The sequence below is a fragment of the Cygnus olor genome, chromosome 5 (assembly GCF_009769625.2).
Source record: "Cygnus olor isolate bCygOlo1 chromosome 5, bCygOlo1.pri.v2, whole genome shotgun sequence".
Taxonomy (NCBI): domain Eukaryota; kingdom Metazoa; phylum Chordata; class Aves; order Anseriformes; family Anatidae; genus Cygnus; species Cygnus olor.
Window position 1 is genome coordinate 14,280,139 of NC_049173.1, and position 25,746 is coordinate 14,305,884.

General features: G+C 37.0%; 1 long non-coding RNA gene across 1 annotated transcript in view; it reads right to left on the reverse strand.

The window, feature by feature from the left end:
- Positions 1–6,859: 6,859 nt before the first annotated feature.
- LOC121071385 overlaps positions 6,860–25,746 on the reverse strand; it is an 84,522-nt gene continuing 65,635 nt past the window's right edge. Inside the window, exon 3 of the long non-coding RNA XR_005820559.1 lies at positions 6,860–6,902. This is a non-coding gene — a long non-coding RNA (uncharacterized LOC121071385). The remainder of the gene's footprint in view (positions 6,903–25,746) is intronic.

Sequence of the window (25,746 nt, forward strand, 5' to 3'; positions counted from 1 at the left end):
AGAATGGGAAATTTCCATGTGAGTAGGTGACGTCAGACAAATTTAACAGGAAATAAAGATAACTACTGATGATAATTTTCAACAACAAAAACAGCAACAAAAAAAAGACTTTAATTTGTGAAATCTGCAAGGTAAACATGCCACATTGATGATGTATAAAATGAGAAGGAAAATAGATAACATGGAGTGACACACCTGAAGGAAACTGCTCCCTTTATGGAGAAATTAGGATTTAAGGTATAGTCTTTTCCCTGGGTTTCTGTTGGAATACAGACAGGTGGACATGATTGAAATTTGCATTTAAATGGAAATGGTTAAAGGTAAAGGCACAATGTTTAGAAAAATGAGAGTATCCATTTTTCTAAGAGGGACGCATACTGTTATTGTATACCATTAAGGTGTCACAAAGCCTAAAATGTTTAGAAATATTAGGCACTGCTACAGAACAAAGAACAGCAAAATGTCATTTGGAAATGACTATACACTGTGAATGAATCTGACCGAATACTACATCATATACAATTGTCTTTAATGTTTTCTGCTGCCTTTACCTAATATGAGTCCTGTTCACTAAACAGTAGAAGATCTATTAGACAGCTTTCTGCTACTTTTCAACTGCAATATAATCCAGCATTCATTCATCATTCTATCCTGGTGATTTCTGCAGGTCTTTCTCCATAGGACACCACCAGACCCTAAAATGTTTGCCTGGTGCACTTTATGAGAAAGCACTGTGAATTTTAACTGTGTCACATGAAAATCCTGATGTGTTTCCGTGATACCAATGAGGAAATACACATTTTTCTGGAGATAATGAAATATAGGAAGCAACGAGTCATGCAATTGTTCAAATCTCAGTTTGACTGGAAAATGCTTTAGCAAATATTTGTATGTGAATCTGAGACAGACACAAGAAAATATTACCAAGAGGGATGGCAGAAGACAGAGAATCCTTCTCTGCCTTCCTTTCCCAAGCAAGAAGATAGCAAATAAATTTTGCATATGTGTGGGCTATATATTCATACATAGAAGCACAAATATATGAATAATCTATATTTTTATAAATAGACAGTATAAATATGTGTATGTGCATGTACCTACACATTAACAGATTTACTCACTAAATCACCCTATTTTAGAAGGTGTTGATCAGTTCACACCTAATTCTTTAAAGGAAGTGAATCATTATGAGACATGAAAAGATTTGACTACTTTTTCTGACTTTTTTTCACTATTATAATTTGTGGTATTTCTCTAGCCTCTTTCCTTACTAATTTTACAGAAACGTTGACCCTTTATCATAAAATAGTACTGGTGCAGCTAAAATCAGAAGATACTGAAATCTCAGTTGGCAGGATCATTTTTCAGGCAATTTATTTTCTGAGAGAAAACAGAGATCAGGATTGTCTACACAAAAGCTCCAAAGAGATACTAGTCTTAGCTACCACATCACGGTTCATATTCATATTTACCCCAAGTCTTCCAAGGGATTTAAACAGTCTTAGCCTTACTGGATCCATAAAGCTGAGCTCCCTTTCATTCACCTTTTGCCTGTACTGATATGAAGGAATTCCTGGCTTTTCCAGTAAGGAAAGACAGTGCCATTTGGAGCTTTTTAGCTCTTCTTCAGCTGAGGCAACTAATTCCAGTGGTTGGGGTGAGGGATTAGTTCATGGGGAACAGTACTTCTACTAGTACCAGTCCCTCCTAGCCTCCAAGAGTCACCCAATAATAATAAAGCCATCAATCAATCAGTCAATCAATTTGTGGTGTTCATGATAGAAATATAGGCATAGTAAGGATGTTTTTTTATTCTCCTGTTGAGCCAGGATCATTCTGAAGAACTAGATTTACCTGCCCATGAAACCCATGAAACTTCCCCATATCCCCTGGCCCATGAAACCAGGTTTATGGCTAATATCTGCTAAGCCAACAGAATATATATTGATAAATCAGCTCCAGACTGTACCAGTGAGGTTCTCTGTTTACACAAATGAATGAATCATTTATAGACACAGTAGCAGTGGGGTGTCATCTGACCATTTTTATACTGTTAATAACAGTGGAGATTGGTATTATATCCAAAACTAAGATGAAAATTTACTCAGTCTTGCATGTCTTTGGTAAGGCAGTTAATAAACAAGAAAGGCACCTGATAAAATAGCAACACCTTCAGCAAGGTCTAGACTTATGTCGCCACTGGACAATCCAAGAGAGGAAGTGGAAGTCTTCTATGGTCTTCACCCACAAACACAGGTATCGAAGATCTAGGAGATTTTTATCTCAGAGCTTCATCATCCAGTTCCCAGAAGACTCTGAGACAGTAGATACAAATATACAGTATGGCCCCCAGTGGAAGCCAGACCAGCTCCTTTATGATAAACTGTTCTGCTGGTCCTTGCACAGCTGTTTTCATCAGGACTGACCTTTAGAATGAGACAGGCAGATCTGCAGACTCTTAAACTAGGTTATTACTGTTGAAAAGGAAAAAAAAAAAAAGGAAAAAAAAAAGAAAAAAAGAAAAAAAGAAAAAGAAAAAGAAAAAGAAAAAGAAAAAGAAAAAGAAAAAGAAAAAGAAAAAGAAAAAAGAAAAGAAAAGAAAAAGAAAAAAAGAAAAAGAAAAAGAAAAAGAAAAAAAAAGAAAAAGAAAAAGAAAATGAAAAAGAAAAAGAAAAAGAAGAAAAAGAAAAAGAAAATGAGAAAGAAAAAGAAAAGGAAATGGAAAAGGAAAAGGAAAAGAAAAAGAAAAAGAAAAAGAAAAAGAAAAAGAAAAAGAAAAAGAAAAAGAAAATCTTCAAGTCAACTCAAACAGATGGGCCCCTCCATAAGAGTCCACATTTTTATTTTAATGTCGTGTATACCCAACATGAAAAGCAGCATGGATCAAATATATACATCTCCACCATTAAAGGTTCCTTTTTCATACACCTATGAGTGTCTCCACTTCCCAGGATTTCAACTGTCTGCACTGCCAGGGACCAAAAATAAAATTGTAATTGAAATACAGATAAGATAGAAACCTTTAATTTACCTTCTCCCTGAGCAACAGGACTTTTCCAGCTGCATCTGATATACTTTTCTTTTTCATGCCAGGGCTGGTGCAAAATTATCTTATCTACAGATAAAATATTTTAGGGATTTGGGGATTTTGTGTGCCTCAGGACAAAGGACAGTGTTTGTGAGAAGATCACTGTCCTCTTTTTAAGGCAAAATTCCACCCTTATTGAAATTTCATTGTAACAGAAAAGTATGCTATTTCATTACCATACTATCTGTCATGCACTGTAGTCACTTTTAGTACAGGAGCACTTGAACATCAACAGCTGAGTGTCAAGAACTGGTAGTAGAAAATGACATGAGTATCCTCCCAATAAATCCATTGGTCAGTTTTTTCAACTTTTTGATTTTCACATTTTTTGAAATTAATGAAAAAACATTTCAGCACACTACAGACTACATGCAAAACTCATTCCAGGAAAATAGGATTATGCTATAGCTTGCATATCTGATAACACTGGTTCTTTCAATATACCTCTGTGAGTCAATAAAGAATAAAACTGCAAAGTGTTGAAAAGAGAGCACAATGGTATGACCCCCACTCAAGCCTGAAAATGAAACATTTTCTACTAAATCAATAAGCTAGTTGGAAGTGGACTCCTGGAAACAACTTTTAATGAAAATATATGCCTGCAGACCTTTGCAGATAACCAAAATACAGACTACAGCACCAAGATCTGTAAATACAGTAAAACCTACTTTGAGGATTTTATCCTGATTTATAGCACCTGGTGATGTCAATAACTGAGTTCTACATAATTTAATTTATTTTTTGGGCAACATTTTCAGAAATGATTCTTATGAAGTAGCTCAATACTGTCTCTTTATTTATTGTTTTATATGCATTGATACCTTTGCTGTAGGTATCTTGCTTGATGTTTTCAGGTCTCAAAGCAACTATTTCTGAGTTATCTTCCCATTAGACATAGTATCAGAACATCCCTTCTTCCCATTCCCACCCCCATTCTTCTTTATTCCAGATGATACAATTAATGGTGTTTTAACTTAACAAACCTTTGAGAAAAGGACGATTATTACTTTTGTACAGCACCTAGCATAGTAAATTTTCCTCCTTAGATCATTGTGTAGTACACTAAAACCATGAAAATCAATACATGTGACTAGTGCATAAGTTCCACTGCTCAGGAAAGAAGCAGGGGAAGAAATGAAATTTCATCCAGTATCTCAGCTGGATAGCTGATGCTGCAAACTCCATAGCATCATAATTTCAAGTGATGAGAACAGTTGGAATAATATAACTTCACTGCTTATACCTACACTCTTATTCCTGCAGATATGGACTCATATTATCACTTCCTCATGATGTTTGGCACCAAGTAACTCCAATGTGAGTACCTGGATAACAAACAGCCCTGCTGTTTTAACTGTTTACTGTCCTTCCACAGCAGATCAGATTTTCTTCATTACTCTCTATAGCAAGAGCAACAAAGGAATACAAGTGAGAAAAAAGTTCTCTCTCAAAGTCTTCAGCAGGTTTCCCGGACACAAGTTCTGACACACTGAGTAAATACTTCTGCTCAGTCTTCATCCACACATTCCTCTTTTGACCAGGAAGGTGGAGAGTAGGATGGAAAGGGATGACTGGAGGAGACATGCCAAAGCAGTGAAAGTAGAAAAATATTTTTCCTGCTGATAGACACATGTAATAAATGATTGCTTTCTTCATAGACATGTAAACCACACAGTTACATGCCTAAATGTTTTACCCATATGTGTTGTTTTTAGAAGTCTTTATGCATGAAAAAGCAAAACATTTTAAAGTCCATGAACATTATCCTACAGTGGTTTTAGACCTTTTTGAAAATGTGGTGCTTTGACTTCAGTCTTCCACACTTTAAACTACCATTTAACTTTTTCCTTGAGCCATCTTAGAATCAGTCCATGTTTCCTATTTATGTGCTAATGTGCTTCCTGAGCAGTCAAAAAGAGTCATTGCTGATTATTCGCACTCACTTGCACCTTAGTCGGTTAATAGCTGAAATAGAGAGAGAGGGAGAGAGAGAAAGTGGATAACATAAATAGATGAAGTTGGGGGGGAAAACTTTATTCAGAGAACAAGAAGAGCAAAAAGAAAATAAAAAAAAAAACACGACAGACTATTCGTCCTCCTGCTGTTTCAGTGATAGCTATTAATGCGTTTTAAAGTCTTCCAGATTGGTCTTAAGAAATCAGTTATCCTGGTCCTTGTTTCAGTAGGAAGACCCATGGGAGCTATTAGCAGTAATCTAAGTTAATAAACTGTAAACTAACTTTTTTTTTAAAGGAGGAAAAAACCCTACAACCTTTGACAAAATAATTGCACTAGTTATAAAACAGCCAAATGCCAGTTAACAGTCACATCAAGCCACTGGGGTGGAAAGAAGATATCTATAACCAGGCCACTTCCAACGAAACTGTTTGTTTTCTCTTATTTAAACTGCTCTTTGAAAAAAAAAAAAAAAAAAAAAAAAAAAAGAATAATTTCTTTGCAAGCTGTAAAATGTTTGAATAATGTCTGATGGTGCTTATCCACTGGCTAAAGTCTTCAGTTAAAATAAAAAGAGGATTTCGGGCTTGATTCACAAAACACTTATCTGCAACTTATACAGCCCTTTATGTAAGAGAAACAGGGCATTTGCATGCAAAAAGTAACTAGCGCTCTGAATCCCAATATTTCCTATTCACAAAATAAAACCCATCATGTGCAACTCCTCTGATATCAGCTACGGTCTCTTGCCTACATATGTGAGGGAAAGGATAAACTATACACCCAAATAAGGTTGTTTTGGGCTCTAGAGAGGCAGTTCCCCATTGTCAAAGATGCCATTATCTTCCCTTCCAGACAGCAGCATATTGACATGAGCACAAGAGACTACTGTAGTGGCAGCTCCAGGTGAGGGTACAACTGGTCCTTCTGATGGTCCAGAGAACAAGCAGAGGGAAAATTGCAGTTTGCAAACAATCCTCCACCTCTGTATCTCTCTGACAGGATCATGGAATGGTATTTTTATCACCTACATATTTTCAATAGAATTTGCCTTTTTTTTTTTCCTTTCTAAAACAAAATTCTAAAAATAATTTCCTTGAAAGTAAAATTAAATTTGGGTTAAATTTTCCCCTTGAATCAACCATTTTCAGCTAATGATATGTATGTAACTTACAAATATTTTTGGTTGTCTGAATCTTTTACCTGAATAATCCTAATCTTTCATCTTTAGCTGAGAGTTAGAGAAGATATATTCAGAAGAAACACGAAATAGTTCAGTTCTGCTTCCTCCACACCAGCTTTATAGTGTTTTGGTTTTTTTATTTTGTGTTATGGGAAATGCTAGATGGACCTTGCTCATTTGGATGTCTTCCACAAAGTCGTGAGGGGAGAAAGTACTCTAACCAGAGGGGAGGTTACTCTTAAGCAGCACACAGAAAACAGTCTGTAAAGGTATCACCTATAAATTCCCTTGGCACAGATGCTAGAAGGAATTGCAAGTGAAAGGGTGTCACAAGGAAAAAATGCCTGGTCATCACCAAAGAGATATTATTCTCAGCATAACCTAAAAGACCTGACAAACTTCCCATTTAGCCTTGAGGAATCCAGGGGAATATAAGGCTAAAAGCTTTTTTGCTTCCCTGTTTTACTTACCCTTTTTCTCGCACCCACGTGTAGGCTGTATGGGCAGGCTAATTCCCCTCACCCTGCCCCCCGCTGCATATTTAACTTCTGTTCATTGGATAACAGCTGGCTGATGTTCATCCAAGAGTTTTAAGTAGCCTTCTCTGGGAGAGGAAAAGATGGGGATAATTCCTAGCTGGTCACACATTCCTGGGCTGCACCTGTTTTGGTATTCCTGCAATATACAACAGCAATGAAGTTACAAATCGTTACGCATTGTTCAGTTGATTAACTCTGTGTTTGTATTGCATCCAGAACAATGGGGCCTAGTTACAACCTGGACTTAGAGCATTGCTGCCCTAAATACAGGAGCTGTATAAATAATGAATAATTTGAGGCCCACTGGTTCATTAAATTGCATAGAAGACTCCATTAATGTACTTGTTTTTCCTAAAAAAAAGCTTTACCACAGTGTATGGAAGCAAATGCTTTAGGAGGACAGAAGAAATGCTATTCCTATTTTGTTCAAACATTATCTGTAGTTAGTCATGTTTAACAAATCATACTGCAGCCCAGCTTAGCCTTGGTGAAACACTATTTAAGGCCATGATATTGCAGGGAAAATGGTCCTTATTCAGTTAAGTCTGGGCTTTTGACCAATATTTGTTTTATTAGGCTGCTACAATAACAAATGCTTTGCACCAAGGTTTTGCACATAGAAAGAATGTATTTATGCCTCAATTCAGGCAACAGGGCTATAGACATGTAATAGCCAAACTCTGCTGCTTACATGCCTACTGAGGCAATCCAAGCAGAACACCTTCATCAGGGATATTTAATATCCAGAACAGCAAACAAAATAAACTGAGCACTACGGGTGAAATTTGAACTCTACCCCTAGCCTATAGTAAAACTCCTCCTGACTGTGATGGAGCCATGATTTCACCCCAGATACACGTGCAATGAAGGAACTGTGGTGACTTGTATGGGTTTAGGGGAGGTCAGGAGCATCTGCTAAACCAGGGCCCTCCAATTCCCTGCAGCTGCCTTTCATCCAGCTTGCAGACATAAGGCTCAATAGAAAACCCACCAAAATCAGTGGGGTCTTTCGATTGGCTGCTGCTGGTTTGGGATTAGGACTACACAGAAAAGGCAAATCATCATTCTTCCTTATTAAAGTATTTAACCATTGTCCTTTAATAACACTAATTTAATACACACTGAATACAGATAAAATGCTGGTTATACATATTTCCATCTGGCTCATACCCTGCAGAAGCACATCTCAGACTTTAGATAGCTCTTCCTGGGGGCTCACTGTTTTGCACTTCTTGTTGACTCGGGCCATTAATGTTAAATTATCTACAAGGGCCCGTTTGTTTTTAAAACTCCCCTGTCTGCAAGAGAGCGTGCAGATTTTAAACTCTGATTCTAGAAGTCCGAAGTTTTCTATGGGGATTATTGCATTTATACATCACAGCCAATCCGAGAGTTTCTAAAGCCTTCAAACAACTGACACCATATGTCTGGGTACAATGGAATCTACAGAATTATCAGCAACAGCAAAAATGTCTCATTACACACTGAGAGCTACAAACACATAACAAGTATATTGAGTAGCACGTATGCTTGCAGAGAAATTAATCGACTCAGATGCGTACAAAGGGATTTCCAAAGTGTTAAAAACATATTTCAGTGAAGAAATGCACTATGCCAGGCTGTGATTTGCAATATAATAAATAATCCTCCTAAAATTCACTTAACTTTCACTCTGTCTAATGTGAGGCCTCACAGATTGTACAGAATATGCTTTGTGTGACACAACATACAGAAAACAGCACATGAGAAAAAAAAAATATTTTTCAGGTCAGTAAAAAATGTTCCCAGAATCCTGGCAAAATCCACAGAATGCATTGTATTTGTATTTACTCTATTTACTTATTTGTTTGTCACATGCCTGCAGAATTCTACCAAACACTCACCTCAGATATTTAGCAACATCTACAAAATTATGGCTGTGTTTTTGGGAGGGGTAGGGAATACAAAGTGATGATTCACATCTAGAAATCTGGTTTCATTAAAAAAAAAAGAAAGAAAAAGAAAACAGGATAGGAAAGCACTAGCATTATTTATTCAGTTATTATCATACAATCTGGACTAAGTCATAGGCAGAGAAATTATATGAGCAAGTTAAAAATAGTGAGCTATAAATTGAAATAATAATGGATAATAATAAATGGTAATTAGCAGCATTTTTCACTGCAATATCACCTTTTATCCACAATTGCAGCAGTACCTTAAAGAAACAGATTATGAATCCTGAAGCCCTGAATATTTTATTCCCACAAGTGAATGAATAGTTCGTGTATAAAAAATGTGGGTATTCCTTAATAAGTAAGTGCTCCCTAATATGAAATACGTGGTCTTAATCCAGCAGAAAAGATGACACCTCCAGCATTTCTGTGAGTGGTACATATCACTAGCCCTTACAGGGAAAGCGAGGAATAAAAAGGTTAAATACCTTGTAGATTTGGTTCCTTGATTTTTATTATTTTATTTTTTAATGAGAACAGTATTAATTTGAACTGCTTTTTAAATGAAATCAAACATTTTTTGAAAGTGTGTCAATTCTTACAAATCTTTAATCTTTTCTGAAAACTCATCATACCCGTTATCTTTTTGTTTGTGATTATTTTTGGTTTTGATTCACTAAACAGGTACAATTTTACTTTTAACAACCTAAAATGACTTTCTAGAAAGCCGTGGGCTAACTAGTGACCAAGTCTAGTTCTCAAGAAAAGAAAAAAAAAAAAAAAAAAAAAAGAACTCTTCACTCTCTTTTATTCACTCTCTTTAAAGTCTGTTGTGGATTTTAATCATCAGACAAAAGTTAGGCTTTCTAGTTCCAGACAGAGCAGTTCATCCTATAATGCCAAACAGGAATCTCTCTTTCTCACTTTCACCTTAAATGGGAATAATAATAATTGTATACCCTGCAAGAGTAATCCATAGATTTCTGTAGATTTTTTTTGAACATTGCTATTAAATAATAATTCTAATTAACCAATTAGAATTATTGCATTGTATTAGTGCTATAACTATCACTGTTAGGAAATAACTTGTCTGAGTCTTCATTCCCAAGTGTGAATTAAATAGCTAAAAATATATTTGTTTTTCCTTTGGTGCTTTGTATATCAAAATCTTAATTCAAGTGCTTAAGTACATACTTAAAACCAAGCAGAATAAAAGTAAAACAAACCTACATAATTGTTGAACCAAGGCACAGAAGTAAGAGAGCTTATTATCACAAGAAGTAAGTAAGTTTTCCACATTTTCTGACCTTTCCATTGAACAGGGTATGAAAAATGCTATACAGAATATGTCTAATCCCAAAAGATTCTTGGACACAGTCTGCAACATGAAGAATTTAGGATAGATTAAATAATTATAAAAACTACAGGTGTTTATTCCTAACTGAAGAAACAATTTTTAATGGGAATTTCCTACAAATTTCAGCATTGTTTTGTTAACTGTTACCCATTACCATGTACTGCTGTGACTATTGTTGAAGTGAAAATTTTCTTCTATTAACTGCAGTTTGTGAACATACTGCAAGACAATCTTGGAGAAAAAAAAAAAAAAGCATCGTTTCACTCTGGATAGAAAACTTCTGCAGAGAAGTGCAAGTAGCACCTTATTTGTACTCTATCAGTAGGAGACATCTAGGTTTGTGCACAGCAATAACAAATTTCCTTAGATCTTTTGTCAGTGTCCTGGAACCAAAAAGATAAACAACCATCCAACTCACATGGCAACAAATATGTGACAGTAAAGGGTTCAATTTGGCCCTTGACAATAAGGCAAACAAATATTTATATACGAAGAGACGTTTCATTGACCTCTCCAACCTGGTCAGCCAACAGTGACCTTGACATGCAGATCTGAGAACTGCATATTTTCTGATTACTAAAGGGGAGATGCAAAAATGACCATCTGCATTTGTTTTACAGAGCCCCGAAGATTCTGTTTTTATTCTTTGCAAATACATTTCTTCATTGTTTAAATTTAATCAGTATCTAGCCTGTCCTGGCTGGCTAGCTGGCTGGCCACCCTGATCCTGCAAGTCCAGGGTGCAGCTCCCACTGACACTATAGGCTGGGGCAAAATTATCATTTGAATTACCTTTTAGAATATAGTTAGACTGGATGCTAAGGGAACAAACTTTTACTAGAAGGAAGAAAATAGACCTGAATGGGTCTTTGCTCCAAATTCAACATGCAACATTTTTGACACAGCAATGGACAGGGCTGCCCTGTTTTACGCAACATGTTGCAGCCCTCCACAATTCATCCTCCACTGAATACTCAAGAATACATCTTCCAGAAGATGCATTCCTTCTTCTGGAGGATGAGGCAGCTGTACCTGACTGTCAGTCTGGCTGCTTTGTCTCCAGAGGTAGAAGGCCATCTTGCTTATCGTCCACACCATGCAGCTCTAGCTTTTGATGTGTTGCCACACAGGTCAGAAAGGCTCTCACATTTCCAGGCAGTGCTGTGAGCACAGACTGGTATGCAGAAGCCACGTGTTTACTTGAAAAGGGACTGAGCCAGCCTCCTCTCCTGTCACAGGGCAGTGCTGCATCTCCACAAATGCTATTTCTTTCCTGCAGCTGACTCCTAGAGCAGAGAGCAGGTATTGGAGGGGTCTTCTCACTTCAGAATGAATAAATCAATCCCACCACCAGAAAAGGCACAAACCTAACATGAAATGTTATTGGAGAAGAAAACTAAACACTACAAGTTGACCTTTACCACTAAGATCTTGAAATACGATGATCCTTCACACAAAACAAAAATGTACAAGATTTTCTACTCTTGCTACACAGCGATGCTACGAAAGAGGGTCAGAGGGGAGCCCAGGTGAGCTACACATTCACAGAGAGGGGAATTTCCCTTGCAGTGACCACAATGAACGTGTTTTCTGAACCAAATATAAGCAGAGAGCAAACACCTGCATTCCTGATATTGAAGGAAAAGCAAAATGGAACCACAAACCTGAACTCTTTTAGTTCTAACATTTTAGAAGGAAAAATTGTTCTGCTACAACTCAGTCTTCTAATAAAATTTACTTTCTTGCCAAGGCTACTTTTGGGACCAAAAATAGAAATCTGATTTACCTAAACATTTGTAACTTTGATGGAAGTGCTGGTGATTCTACATATTGTTTTTGAATTTTAAAAAATGTCATCTAAGCAATAGTGTCTTAGAAGTAGATTTTCCTTATTGCACAGGCATTTTTATTTGCCCTGGCCATTAGGATTATCAGGTGCATTAGTATAAGTTAGAAAGCCACCCAATGAAACTGGAGAACTCTTGACTTTGGTTTTAACAAACTGTATGGTATAGGCTATTTTGAGAAACTGTATATACAATTCAGATCCTCTGCAGCCATGCAGATACTTTTTTTTTTTTTTTTTTTTTTTTTGGTGCAGAGTTGATAATACTGTGGGTTTGCACACTTTTAATACAATGCACAAATGAAAAAACCTTCTCAAACTTTGATTTTTCCCCCCCTTTTTTTTTTTTATGCTGCACAAGGAAATTATTTCTGATATCCTCACATGTTGCAGATAAGAAACTCTTTCCTGCCTGCTCTACCCACAAGTAATTGGTTCCAATGGATTTCTGGATATGTAACTGGGGTAAAGGCTACAAACTTATCCATTAGATTGCCATAGCAAGAAATTTCTTTGTATATTGCACTTCATGTTTCTTCATTTTATTTTTCTTTATAACTGCTTCTATATTCAGGTTATCTTGGAATATTGCAATCTTGATTTGAATCTTAATCAAAGTCCATTGTTTATTTGATTTCCTTCTTGCATATTCACTTTTATTTTTTCTTAGAAATGTTAAGGAAATACCTATTCCATTTTAAAAATATGTTTATGATATTTGAGTGTTTTTGATGCTTAAGATATTTGAGTATCAGCTTTTGATGCTTGTCTCAGGATTCTTTACCCTTCTGTCACATGTGAGACAAAGTAAGTGACAGTAGGATCAGAGCATCTATCCAACTTGATTATCTCACAAACCCATTTACACACTCCCCTGCCTAGTGTTAAATTCATTTTTACTTCCTTTGCAAGCAGGGATCACTGCTGGCCTGGGAAGGTCTGCAGAACGTTGTGTTGTTCAGCACTTGTCCCGGAAATCTCTTGGCATGTGTTATCATCTCCTTGATCTCCCAGATCAAGAATCTTCCAGAATCCTTACTCCAGCCAGATTATCCCCAGGCCCCTCCCCCCCACCCCCTTTATTATTATTATTATTTTTTTCTGAGATCACTTCTTTTTGAGAACCCTTGTTTTAGCACCAGCTCTGCCTTCTGGAATACAACCCCCCCCCCCCCCATTTTCCTAATCTAGACAATCTTTGTGCAGAAGCCCAGCTGCAGAGCAGACATCTATTTGGTGGTTGTGTTTTGTTCCGCTTCATTAACTGGAGGATTCAAGATGGACCAATTTTGTTTAGACCAGGCGTTACCGAAATGTACAGCCAGCCCATACAGATAGCAGCCAGCAAGTAGGAGGTTTCTGCTTGAGAGTTCAAAAGTTCAGACGTTCACCCTCACACACACACATACACCCAGTTACCTGTTGCCTGCTCGCATTCATAATTTAAGCTGTCTTTTTGACTGACGTGCCATTATCGCATGCTCCTGCTTTCCTTGTATTGCAACATGCAACAGGAGCCATGGCAGGGTGGAGCCATGCTGTTCGGCCTGATCTTGCACGGTACAGATTGTGCTCTTGTCAGAGAAAATGGAGGCTATTCCAAAGACCTCAGAACACCAGCAGCCCTAGTCAGGGCAACATACTGCTGGAGGTGGGGTGGTCTCAGCCACCGCAGACCTGCCCCTGGCAATGCAGGTACATAGCGAGGCCTGCAGGCCTTGGCCTCCACTCCCCCCAGTAACAGCGAGAGGACTTGACCCACCACACTTCAAAACCTGATGAGTAACGCCAGTGAAATGTCTCCTATGGTAAAACAGTCTTGAAGGACTCATGCTAAACAGGAGTTTACGCCAGTGTCACCATGTGGGTTTACAGCCAGACTGTAATTGCAGAACTGAGGCTTAAGATTCATTTCATGATTATCACTTTAGGAGATATTCACAAATACCAATATTGCATTTACTAACTGAGGGATCGTGTGAAGAGATAAGAGAGAAAAAAAAAAAAAGAAAGAAAAAAACAAGACGTCTACTTTCCTGATCATGGTTAACTAGCGACGCCCAGGGTACAAAACAACAAAACCACACAAAGTCGCCTTTATCTGAACAGATAACTTTACGTAGGTCTGTGGTCAAAGCCCACGGGGGCTTTACTGTAAAGCTCAGTAAGAAAACATATTCATCCTTTTGATGTCTAACGCTCTTACTACATAACATTTCTAGCATCTTTTTTCTTTTTTTTTTTTTTCTTTTTTTTTTCCTGCAATAATGTTCACAATCTTCACTAATATCCCTTTCGGTCGAAGCTGAAAAGAAAGCACCATGGAGAGAACCTTAAATGGAATGGGACATAAAAATTCAGGACATCTATGTTTGATGCCATCATTAAAAAAAAAAAAAAAAAAAAAAAAGGAGGAGGAAGAGAAGGATGACAAAGTGAAAAGAGAAAAAAAATGCAGTAACTCTTTTATGTGAAGATTACATTTAAAAATAACCAACTAACAGTCTGCACTTTTCAAAAGACTGACGTCCTGAAACGCATTTAGATTGATGCAGCCTGAGCCTGAAGTTCTCTTGCTGAGTAAACAGTCAAGTGTTCTTAATAGGAATTGCAGTTTCTCAACATCTGTTGGGGAAAAGGGAATGGTGAAACAACAATTTAGATTGAGATTGGTTTTGTTAAATGCATTTAAATTCCAAGATTAGTGGTGTTCTTTCTTTTTCAATTAGCATTTACTTGCAGAAAGGTTACAGATGAAGGGGCTGAGAAGGAGTTCTTTGGGGGAGGGGGTTAGCTCCCAGGGCAGTACAGAACGCACTAAAACCATGTAACACAGACTAGTGTAGGACTTCAACACAAACTTACAACTTATGCAAAAGTGAGTGCCTTCGGAAAGCTCTAGAAAGGAGTAAAAAATTAAAAAAAAAAATAACCGTGACTTCAATTTGTGAGCTCCTAAAAATCAAGCTGGAATTCATATATGAAAAAAATATATCTTATTATTGCCTTTCAAAGAAATTTTCCAGTCCATTCATTCTGCAGTTTCCCATGCTGATTAGACTGAGAGAGAACTGTGACTTCTTAGGGGTCACAGAAAGGTAAAAAGAAAGAAAGGATATAAGAAAAGTCCTACCTGCTTTGCTGCATTTAAAAAAACAAGCTCTTTTTATGAGAGGAAGATTCTTTTAGCCCCATGAAGCAGTTGTTGCAGTTTTGGGGAAACTGAAACGATACTAAAACGTGGAATGTTCTGAATTGTCTCACCCTATTTCAGTCTGGAACCTATGTCAGGGCTTGAATCACCGCCGTTCTTGACCGAGGCTGTTGCAACTGTTTTGATTTCTGCTTAAAGATCAAGTGAAGAAAATTGTCAAGCTTGTACCATGAAAAGGATTGTTTTCTTGTTGTTGTTTTTTGTTTGTTTTTGTTTTTGTTTTTTTCAAGTACTGTACTTTTTTTAGTATATGAATTTCAACTAGTTTTGTCCTTTTTATCTGTAGGAGTTGTTACTGTGCTATTGCTTTGGCTTTTCAAGTTTTCTGTCACTGATCTTTATAATATCTGGAATCAGGGAGTTCTGTATGTTTGCTTCATTTACAGCATATCAGATAATTGTTCTTTTTTCTTGGAAAATCATGGAAATATATTTGTTATTCCTTAGCCAATGACAATGCGCTCAGAGCTGGACAAAATTTTTCAGTCCTTGACTGAACACCTGGGAAATGTGAAAAGAAATGCAAAACCAAATAAAGCCCAACTCAAGCAGAGTACGTTTGGAAATCCAAAGCAAAGGTAAAACTGTAAATATATATATATATATATTTTTTTTTTTTTCACTGCAAATTCAACAATGTTCTATTCTAAACACTTACTCCAAAGCACCAGTAAATCAACAGAAAGAGTCCTGTTGGCTTTGCTGGTTAAGTGTAAGAAATATCATAAGGGGTAACACACACGCTAGTATCAGTACAAATATGTTTGCTGTTCTCTTTGCTGCTAAAGCAATATCAGCTTAGAGGAGTTCTGTTTAAATCTCCCTCTGAACATTTAAAACTACCTGAGATTGATTGCACTATTTATTGATCTCATTTATATTGTCTTGGAGATTTCAACCTAATGTTAATCTGATGAAGTGCAGATGAAGTAGGTTGTGTTGGTTAGCACTGTGCACTTTATTGCACAGAGCCGTTAGAGGACCGGTGTGCGCAGAAAGTAAGAGTAAATGAATGTACAGTTAGCCTTGTGGAATATTTAATTCTCTAACCACAGGTAGACGTGATCACAAGAGACTTTACAGGAAATGGGACTTTGGACTCTTGCTCTTTTAAAGGGAGAGTCCCCCACCCTCTTTTCTCCTTTTCAGAAACCTTTGTTTTTTTTCTGTGTCTATCTCACCTTTCAAAACACAGATAGTAACAGGCATGTGCTCTGCTTTCTGCTTTGCATCCTGGTTTCCAGTAGGCCTCCCCATCATATGTAAATGCCGTTAAGCTTACCCTCTCATTTCAGGATTATAGCTATGACCTTGGCATGGTAGTCTGCTCACCTACCATAAAAACAGAGCTTTTGGGGCAACAGGAGCAGTTTTGTTGACCTGAAGACCAGGCATACTGTTTTGTTTTGGAATAAACCAGCTTTCCTTCTACTGCAATCTTGATCCTCAGTTTGAGATTCTTGATTTGTTTCATTATCTATTATCTCTTATCACACAAAATAAGGATTAATCAGACAAGTTTTACTCACGTGGCTAGTTCCAGTATTAGTAGAATTTTCATGTAAACAAAGAATGCAAGCTTATCCCTGCTATTATTTTCTTAACTACAAATGGTCTGGTATTTTGAAAAAAAATATATTAACATTTCACAAAACAAACAAACAAACAAAAACCTGTGTTTGCTATAACTAGAGCTGTTCAGTCTCTTATAGAAAAATTACAAATCTTAAGTAAGGACTTAATGTAAGTATTTACATCAGCTGAAAATCATAACATAACATGTTTGTCCAGCTATGCACATGGTAGGGAAAAGGCGATCCTTAGTTTTAGCCATTCACATGCTATGGGACACATAATGTAGGTATTTGGCTGCCACAAAAAAAAAAAAAAAAGGACTTCCACTAGTTGAGGTAGTTAATACACTGCTTTAAAACAGATTTTAAGCAACATAGACTCATAGAATGTCTCGGGTTGGAAGGTACCTCAAAGATCATCCAGTTCCAACCTCCATGGCATGGACAGGGATTCCATCTACTAGATCAGGTTGCACAGGGCCTCATCCAACCTGGCCTTGAACACCTCCAGGGATGGGGCATCCACAGCTTCTCTGGGCAAGCTGTTCCAGTGCCTCACCACCCTCTGAGTGAAGAATTTCCTCCTAACCTCTAATCTAAATCTCCCCTCTTTAAGTTTAAAACCATTCCTTCTTGTTCTGTCATTATCTGATTGAGCAAAAAGTTGTTCATCGTTTTTATAAGTCCCCTTTAAGTAACATATTTGGCTTAAGTAAGCAAGTTCAAGACACAGTCCAGTCTACAGAAAAATTGCATTTTATGTCATACCAAAGCACACTATGACTGATCTAAAGATCTAAATATGTATTGACAGATAAATATTACTATGCAGCTAGCTGTAGAGCTTGAAGTTGGATAGCAGCATTGCATGTTTTACTACTTGGAAAAAGACTGTGCGCAGCTTTGGATTTCTTCCTGCCTGGGGACTAGCTGAGCCCAAGTATATCACAAGGTGATGTTCCTGCAGGTAGGGAAAGACATGCTGTTGAACACAAAATATTCTTACCAGTAGCAATGAATATCAGGTCCTGTAGCTTTATTCATTTTAGGAGCAGTGACTTCTTCCAGAAGAAATTACACATGTACATAGATACTTAACTTTTTTTTTTTTTTTTTTTTTCCAAGCTGATGGCTCAAAAGGATGAAATGTAAAGAACTGAAAGAGGAAAAACAATTTTCCACATAAAGGAGGAGTTGCGGCACAATGGATAGTGGTTTAGACACAGGTTCCACTCAGTTAGTTGAATTGAAAGGAAACACATAGTACAGATAGAAGAGGCTAAGGAAGCAGAAAACTAAACCTGAATGAATCTGGGTCTGGAATTTGTACTCTTAAGTTTGCTTGGGGTTGAATTTATTGTATATTAAAGGCTTTAATCAAATACTCGGGGTCATATGAATGTATTTTAATGCTTTTATGGTGTGGCATGTTCTAAGCAAAAAGTGTCATCCCACATATATCACATTTGTCTAAATTTGCATTCTCCCAGATGGCCACATTTATTGACTTTGTGAAGTTAACTGCTTAATCCTGCAGGGATTCCTGAAGAATCCCTGCTTCTAGCCAATCAGGGATTACAGGAGGATCAAAGGAAGTGAATTCTTCATTGTTTCATCTACTGCTGAGAATGACCCCAAACCAAATCTCTTGACACCAACGCCCCCAAATGTCAGTCCCAGATTAGCACAGAAAGTTCCTGGCCCAAATTCTATTTTCATTTTTACAATTTCTATGAAATTCAAAAATATTTTACCTGTGAACATAAGCACTTCTCTTGCCACCACATTACAGCAGTAACATATGTCAGCACTTTGTACTGCTGACACACAATGTCAAGTATTATTCACTTTCAGGGGTAAAAAAAGACCATTTTACTCCTATTGAAAAAGCTTTCCAGGTATTATTCCAAATACACTCATTTATACTTGTATGACCCAGAACCCAAGAAAAGTACTCAATTCCTTGCATCCCTAGGAACTGAACTTTAAATAGCTTACAGGGGATATTTTTTTCCCCTGCCTCTTCTAAGACTGCTCTTTGCAGTTACAAATCTTTATTAATTAAAAGTTCACAAAATTCAATCAAATTCTTTTCCTTTAAATCACACTAAAAGAAAATGAACAACAAAATGCCCACAGTCCAGGTAGCTGCCAATTCCTTTCCTAGTAAATGTTTAATCACTGATTTTTTTGTAAGTCCAAGTGTAATAGTATGGGAATTTAATCATCGTTTCTATTAGTACAACTGCTTGAGAGGGTCTTGAAGACATTTCCTTTCACTTTAGTTTGCCCTGTGGATAAGTAAAGCACTTTGGTTCTGTATTGATTTGTCCTTTACTGCAGTGATCACCTTTCATTTTCAAGCATTCTCCTTCCATTCATGAGCATTAAATCCCTATTTAAAAGAAATAATAGAACTGGAATGGTGGCTCAATAGGGCAATGATCAGTGCCAGAACCCAAATGACTTTATCTGGGTCAGAACTTTATTTCATTAGGTTCAACAGTGATTTCTTGCTCTCCCCTTCTATGTCTCTCAGGTGATGACAGGCCTTCTCTCTCCCTAAGGATGTGGAGACCAGCTGCCTTGAGATGAGAGAAAAGGAAGGGAAAGAAAGTGCATTTATAAAGGACACTGGTCTACACGTGCAGTTAGCAGCATATAAAAGCCCCCTGTGTGTGAATGTGGGCTAACACATCAGCACATGTCTGTTTTGAAATGAAGAGCAGCAGGTACATTTTGACACAAATTCAAATCAAACGTGTGCCTTTGATATCATACTGGCAAAACTCGATCATATGCTTTGCTAATCAAGTGTGCCGAGTCTCCTATGCTTATGTTTTTTGGAATTAAATTGCATGACTGTGCTTTGCTCTGTAAAATGTGTAAATGTGTAAATTATGTCAGGACAGATTGCAAATGCCAGTTGAAGAAATAAAAAATATGCTGCACTCATTGTAAAGAGTGCAGGGGTGTGGCCTGGAAGATGGTGAGAAGGGGTTAATGCCTTCTAGCAAAATTCCTGGAAGAAACAGATTGATTTATTAACTGTTATTTGTATTACTAGTATTAACAGCACAATGAAGAAACACCAGAGAACCCAGAATACCCCTTTCAGGACTTCAAGACAGTGAGACTGTACTATACCAATAAATGTAGAGCCATGCCTCCCATCTGGAAGAGTTTTTTGCACGTGGGTCAACATAGAATAAATGAACATAGTGAGCAAAGGCAGAGTGTCTTCACAGTGAGTGAAAAAGGCATAGAGTTACACATTGGCCCTATTTCAAGAGCACTTAAATAAAAGCTTAAGACATTCCCTCAAAGAAAAGCACTTAAGCAGAAGCTTATGCACAGTAATAAACAGGAATGTGCCCTTGAAATAGGGCCAATGTATACAGCTTACTTGATACATTATATTTACATATATGGAATTGCTTGATCATCTTTTAATGTATTTTAATTATATTTTCAATATCTAATTAAGTCACAATTCCCCCTGCTCCCTCATTGTTTATCATTTTTCCTCATTCTTTCTCCCTTGAAAACACATCTTGGGATTACTCTCCATCTTCTCCTCTACCTATCTTATTTAAAAGAGACCCAGAAAACCAAAGATTGTACTTGAAATCATGGACCACATGTTATAATAACAGATTTCTTCTTTTAAAGTTTGATCTTCCTAATTCTAGAGAGATGGCAAATTTCTGATCCCACTGAAACCAGGATAAGCATGAATTTGTCCCCGAGTTCAACTGCATTAGCCTAGATCCCACTGTGCAATGGAATTATCACCTTGGAGTGATCTTGCACCTTTGAGATGAGATTCATTTGAATAAGTATGAGATGACTGTGCTGAAGAAGATAAAATTTGATTGCGATATCAGTTTAAACCTATGTCATTCAAACCACTGAGAAAGAATTTACTGATTTTACAAACTCTTTTAGCCCCAGATATTTGTTTAAGTGGATCATATTTAACCTAGAGAGTTATGTAATCATTTCTGTGCCTTTTTTACTGAATGTTTAATATTTTGTCTTCAAACATATTTTGTAGTGATGTTCGAACTTTTTGCTTTGATGGTCTAAACTTCAGAACTGTACCTTTTCAGAAGAGGGAAAAAATCTGTAAAACCTGTGTGAAAAAAATTATTCCAAGGAAAGTCTGCTTTCTATAAATTACCAACTCTGACTAGATGCAACCTAGTATTACCAAATTTCCAGAAATCACAGATTAAGGACTCTCAGTGTTGTATTTTTTCAAACAAGGATTTTTAAGTCTGATATGTGACGAATTATGTCATGTGATTTTCCTTCCCCCAGGAGCAGAACAAACTTACTGCAACACAGCAAATTTTCAGATTGGTATGGAACTGCTAAACATGAGTATTTCCGTGATCTCTGGTCCATTTGAGCATCTAAGCATATGACTTAGTGGTCCTGCATTGAAGAACTGGGATCCAAACCATATTTATACTGTTTACTGCATCCAGTAACATAGAATACTTATTTAATTTTAAGCCATGGAAGTTGTGGGTAGTATATGCTGATTACAATTATATAGTTTAAAAAAATACCAAGAACTGTCCCTCTACAGCACTAAAAGCATGGGTATCTTAAAGTGTTTTGTCCATGACTTTTCACAGTCTTCAAACCTGAGACATTTTCATAAATTTCATGAAAGAAAATCAGAGAGAAAGACTATATGAACAGCCACTGTAAGAAAGTCTAAATGTCCTGAATGTCTTAGGGGATCTTAAACGCGAATTCTGTGGCTATTGGGCTAGACTGGATGATTACTTTAGTCGCTGGATTTGTAGTAACCAATGGACAGCATCACCGCTCTACAGCTTCAGGGGAAAAAAAGGTTTCGTCCTTTTTCTGTAGTTTGCTACCTATCAAATGGTCTGACTGCTTGAAGACCTGTTCCTCCTTCCCATGCAGTCACTGGAAGTCAAGAAGGGCAGTATGAGATTAAATAAATGTAAAGTGGCCCTTTAGAAATTTCCCAGTCTGCTATATATATTTCAACATTTACCTTCAATTAATAAAACATAACTATCAAGCCGAATATCTTTCTGAAATACATGCATATGTGAAAAATATTTCATCACATATTTCACAACCTCAGACGTTTAACTTTTAGGCTTTATGTTATGTATTTGATTATTACATACAGACTATGCCAAAACCTCTCCTGCTATAAAAGGCTATTTTGTTTGACTATATGTCCTAAACTTACTCTGTGGTACTGCACTCATTTCATTCGGGTTCATCAATTAGCTGTAGAGTTGGAATCATTTTTTAAAAGGAATTGGATTTAGACAATGGCAATACAAGGTAGAATGTTATCTCCCAGAGATAATCTGGGATCCTATAGGAACAGCAATATATTAGCAAAACACCTCTATTTAGGAAACACATGGTATTCTGAAACTGAACATTAGAATAAATTTTGAAAAGACTCTGCATTTTTTCAAGGAACCAAAATGATTCCCTATAGATGTAGCAAAGGAGAGAATTTCAAATTCAGCATAATGTTCACTTTGCTTTTGAAAAATCTAACTTTGATGTTTAACTGGTCCCACTAGAATATTTGGCCCTTCAGTCACAGGTCTGTCACAATCCCTCTCCTCACCAACTGCCATTCTGAATTGCATGGACTAATACAATTTGTTGCTATACTATTATTAACTAGGAATAATCTACTACACTTTGTCCCCTAAGCAAAGTCATTAATTTCTGTTGACAGCCTTCAGGTGGCACTGAAGATGAAAAGAAAAAGAGAATTTTTCTCCTCTTAACTGTAATCCTGCAGTTGTGCTTTAAAGAGAACTTCGTTCTATTTGTATGATCTTTACTGAAAGGGAGTTCTGTGGGTTCACACACAAATTCCCATAACCCTCCCCTACAGAAGATGAAACATGACACTTCCTTTGTAAGGGATCCAAGAATCCTGCCCCTAATCCATAGATTTCATATGTATGTAATCAACTTTTTATTGGTTTTGTAAGGATAAAGCTTCCCCTTCCAATGTGAGCACAATACAAACTTTGACAGTGTCATTAATAAAGAACTGTACAGCTCAAACAGGGAAGTTTATAGCAGCCTTCCTCACAGTGCTTTCAGCGATGCTTGTGTAACATAGTCTTGCTATGGCAGACTTGCTGTGTCAGACCCCCAAATGCAAACTGCTGAGAAAAATAGAGAAAGCTCATGCTGTCAAAAAATCACATCTTGGCCGGGAAAAAAAAAAAAAAAAAAAGGGGGGGTTTCTAAGTATCTTTTTCTCCTGCTAATGGCAGAGACCTTCTGGGTTGAGATAGTGAGCCTAATGAAGACAATGGCAAAGAGCCAAATGATTTCAGTGGCACTAAATCAAGTCATTGATGGGCAAATTTAGAGATTTGCCATTTTGAAGCCATGATGTTTTTGTTCGGAAACTCAGGTCGTTATCAGAAGAACTGAAGGGACACAGTTTGAAAATTCAAGTGGCTTTTGGGGCTCTTTTCACCACAACACATGCAATCCATCCTTTCAAACTCAGAGGCAGTCAGACATGTAAATATTTCAAAAGGACACTAAGATTTTTTGGAAGCAAACATTCTATTTGGGTATTTATCCAGATCTCCAAAACAAAATACCAGGCACTAGTTACTGTTCTCAGCAAATGGTCGTTTGAATCATAAACCAACAAAAAAAATGGCATTAAGAATCAATTCTGCTTTCCGATACAGCACACTGTATCCTTTCACAATGACTAGGATTTACAGCTGTTCTTACTAAATACCAACCACATTCTGATGAAAAATAAATTAATAATTATTTTACAATACTGTTATCTCAATTCAAAGGTAATACTAAAGACAACAAGTTTCACATAAACAATTATGCAGAAGTCAGCTTAAAAAGTTTCAGCATTTTTGCACAGGTCCTTCTAAGTTATACGTACTGATTTTTTTATAACTCTTTGAGTTTTGAAGGTCACAGTTTTCATGGGTAAGATGCTGAATCCTTTGCCAGTGCACAGATGGGCATGAATTCAAAGGCTTTTTGTGGGTATTTTTAGGACATTTTTAAAAATTGGGGCTTCATTTTGATTTTTAATAGATATTTAGGTGATTTAATAAATAGATAGCTGTGGGTGATGATGTCTATATAGGTAACTAATAAGTACATGCCATGAATATCTATCTTTTATCTTTCTTTTCTTTTTTATTTTCCTTCCATACTCTACCAAAATCCCCTAAGAAACAAATGCAAAACCAAATGAATTTTGGTTCTAGAAATTGTAAGTCTTGAGTAATACACTTTAACAGGATTTTTTTCTCCTTTTCATAATATAAAAGGAGTCAGAAAATTGGTTGTGAAATCATAGAATCATAATTTAGGTAATTTAGGTTGGAAATGATGGATTAAGTTGTTTGACCATCAGTACAAGTCAAGACTAACTTCCAAGTTAGACCAGGTCATTCAAGACCTTTTCCAGAAAATCCCCAAGCATGGAAAACCCACAGACACTCTGGGACCCTGTTTCAGTGCTTAGCCACTTTCATTGTGAAAACTTTTTTCTTTCTATTCAATTGGACTTTCCCTCTCTGTAATTTGTGACTCCACATCCATTTGTCTCTTATCCTTTTTCTGTAACCATCTGAGAAAAGTCTGACTTTGCCTTCTCTACAGTGCTCCTCTGGCTGCAGCTGAACAGCAGGTGAACTGCAGGTGGGTCCCCTCTTTAGACTTTTCTTCTCCAGATTAGAAAAACACAACTCAGCCATCCTTTCTTCATTCATTGTCATTTCCAGCCCCTTATTCAGCTGAGTGATTCTTCACTGGTCTATCTTCATTTTGTTGGTGTCTATCTTGTACTGGGTTCCCCAAAAATAGGCTCTGAGTGCAGGGGAATTGGTTCCACAGACCTGCTGGCTATAGCTTCCTTGTGCAGTCTGTGGCCAGCCAACTCTTCTCTGAAGGCATACTGCTGACTCAAGTTCAGTTTATGGTCCACCAAGACACTTAGGAAGATTTGCAACCTACCCAGTCAGTCTGCACTTCAGTCTGGCATAATTCTGACCCACCTGCAGGACTTTATACTTTTACCTTTATCAAATTTCATGAAGTCCCCTTTATCTTGACTAGATGGTCACAATCCCTCCAAATAACACCCACATCATTCATTGTATCAAACAGTCCCCTCTGTTTTTTGTCGTCATGAACTTCATCTCACCATCAAAGTTGTTCATGAAGATATTAAACATCCCCAGAACTGGCTACTGAGGAACCAGTAACCAATTGAAATTCAAACTGCCAATCACTGTTACCCCATCAAGCTTTTCTCAATGTATCCTGTTCAGATTGCCCCAGTATGAATACTAGTCTTACCTGGAATTGAGGTGAGGCTGACCAGCCTGTAGTTCTCCAGATTCTTTCTCTTACAGTTTTTTTTTTTTTTTTTTTTTTTTTTTTTTCAAGTTAGGCATAACATTTGCCTTTTTCCAATCATCAAGGACCTTCTCACATTGCCACAACTTTTACAAATGTTAGAGAGCAGCCTCACAATAACATATTTGATTTAGTTGAGAAATCTTAGAACGAAACATTTTTGAATGCCTCTGTAGACAGCAGCAGATTCTTCCTTCAGCTTTACTGTGCACTGCAGTAGTGCCTGCTCTGAGGATGCAGCAAGAATACAGCACATGCAGATGACACCATTACAATTATGATAAGGTCTGTGGCTCAGAGCAATGGAGCTCAGAAGGTCCTACTAATTCCTGAAATGCTGCATCATTTAAGGTCCTATCCTGTCCACATGGGCAAATAAAAGTAAAAAAAAAAATAAATAAAAAAGCAAAAACAAACAAACAAAATCACATCTGAACAAGATTAAAAGTCTGCCTAATATCATCATATACAAAGAAAAAAACAAACAAATGACAAAAACAACAACAAAAATCATCTCAGAGATTGTTTTTTGATCTCTAGCCATTTTCTTAGCTTTGGACCACAACAGGGGGGAGATCTTTTTTTCATTAAACAATTTTTTGAGATCCACTAA